At 46.1% G+C, this 2121-nt stretch overlaps 1 non-coding gene across 1 annotated transcript; it reads right to left on the bottom strand.

Moving 5' to 3' along the window:
• Window positions 1-698: 698 nt before the first annotated feature.
• Window positions 699-770, bottom strand: Trnad-guc (transfer RNA aspartic acid (anticodon GUC)). The gene has a single exon. It is a non-coding gene; the product is annotated as a tRNA-Asp (tRNA).
• Between the last annotated feature and the right edge of the window lie 1351 nt (window positions 771-2121).

The raw sequence follows: 2121 nt of genomic DNA, 5'->3' as shown, positions 1-2121 counted from the left end.
GAGTTTTGAATAATCACAGATGAGACGGGGCAATAAACGTTAAAAAAAAAAAAAAGTTCTCGAGTGGCGACCACGGGCTGGAAGACGTAGCGTGGGCAGGCCTCCTACTAGGTGGACCGACGATCTGGTAAAGGTCGCGGGAAGAGCCTGGATGCGGGCAGCGCAGGACCGTTCATTGTGGAAAACCTTGGGGGAGGCCTTTGTCCAGCAGTGGACGTCTATTGGCTGAAACGACGAATCACAGATATCTTAATAAAGTAATAGACAAGTTGTTCTAGTGAAAATTATGTACACGAATGGTACAATAGAGCAGTAGCCGCCTCTGTGGTCTAGTGGTAAGACCACCTGCTTCAGACGCAGGGGTCCCGGGTTCCATTCGCAGTGGGGGAAGATTTTTCTGTTTGGTTGGCGGTAGGGCTTGTTCTAAGTCCGCCTGGCTAGCTACCACCATCTTACCTAAGTCTGTCGCCATAACAACAATGTTAACAGCATTGTTGTGTTCCGGCAGTTCGAGGTAAGACAGCCAGTTCCTCCGTAGTTGAGGATTCCGGGTGAAGCTCGCTTCCACCTTCGGCTTGATCATCACTTACCATCAGGTGAGATACAGGCCAAGAGCTTCCTCGTCGTGGGTAAAAAAAAGTTGTGTAGCTAAGAAGTCAAAAGCACTGGTGCAAAAAAATGGATTAAATAAAAAAAGTCTCTCCGGCGGGGAATCGAACCCCGGTCTCCCGCGTGACAGGCGGGGATACTGACCACTATACTACCGAAGACTTGGGAACTATGTCGAAAGTTATTGGACCATTTCCAATAAGTACAGACACTTGATCTGTTTCCGCAATTTATTACACCGATCTTGTCGCGACAAGGAAAAATTTCCGTGCTTTTAAGCAATTTTGTGAAAAATATTATTGGCAGGTAGTTGCTAATTGCTCATATGATAGGCCCCCTTAATTTAATTTATTGTCCGTGGTGCATAATCTTTTCTTAAAGGTTTTAAACCTTTGTTTGTCACCTGTCATCCGCTTTGCAATGGAGGGAAGTCGAACCTTAATTTCGAACTCCTCCTATGTTCTTCTGATTAATTTCGTTGCGGGTCCAATGACAGTTTAACTTTCCCCCGGGACAAACTTGACCTTCATTGGTTGGGTTTTTGTGGCGGTCAAGCTGTAGATCCTGGCTACACAGGAGTTGCAGTGGTGGGAACGAGAGGTGGGAATAGTCCCGTTGAAGTACAGACACTTGCTAGTTACTTATTATTAGTGTCACGTAAGCAAGGTGTTATTAGTTGTTTGGGAGGATGTCACAGCCTATATCAGAACCTCGATGACCTACGTGTCCTCAAATCCTTGTATTCTTTACATTTTTGCCTCTATTTTTCACGACGTCAACAAGCAAAGCCGCGGTATTACACAGATTCAAAGTGTATCAATATATCTCGATGAGTTGTGTGACCTGGAGTCCTACTCTCTCTTACATTTTCCCCCTATTTTTACCCGACTGCGCCAGAGGAGGGTTATGTTTCCCCCATGTCGTCCCCAACGTCGTCAACAAGCAAAGCCGCGGTATTACACAGGTTCAAAGTGCATCCCCCTCCCCCTCCAACACGCTGCAAACACGTTAGCATTAAATTACGCGTCAAGCACGCCTGTGTGCACCCGGCGTGAAATGTGCCCAGTGCCGCGCGTAACGCTACACGCTGCTGCCTAGTTCAGCGAACATTTGTTTCTAATCGAGCAAAACCAACCGGCCATTGCGGAAATCATTGGGGGAAGCTATGTCCAGCAGTGGACCTCCTATGACCAAAACCAAACCATAAAAAGAACCAAATTTAACTGGAAAAATCAGTCCAAAAGTGATATTGACCAACGGTATCAGTCAAAACCACTTTTGACTGTTTTTGTAGTCAAAAGTGGTCCCTATTATTAAGCAATGACATAAACCATGGGTACAAGAGCTTTATTCTTTTTACCCGACTGCTCCACAAGGAGGGTTATTAATTAATGTCACCTAGAATTCGATAGTAACGTCACAGCGCAAGGCAGCCCAAGCAGCAGCAGCAGCAGCAAGATCCAAGAGCAACTAGTCGACCTTCGCCAGGTTGTGATAACGAAGCTGTTTACA

Source organism: Ostrinia nubilalis, chromosome 19 (genome assembly GCF_963855985.1).
Source record: "Ostrinia nubilalis chromosome 19, ilOstNubi1.1, whole genome shotgun sequence".
NCBI classification, from domain to species: Eukaryota; Metazoa; Arthropoda; class Insecta; order Lepidoptera; family Crambidae; genus Ostrinia; species Ostrinia nubilalis.
Note: the sequence above shows the minus strand (reverse complement) of the source record. Positions and strands in the feature narration are given on the sequence as shown.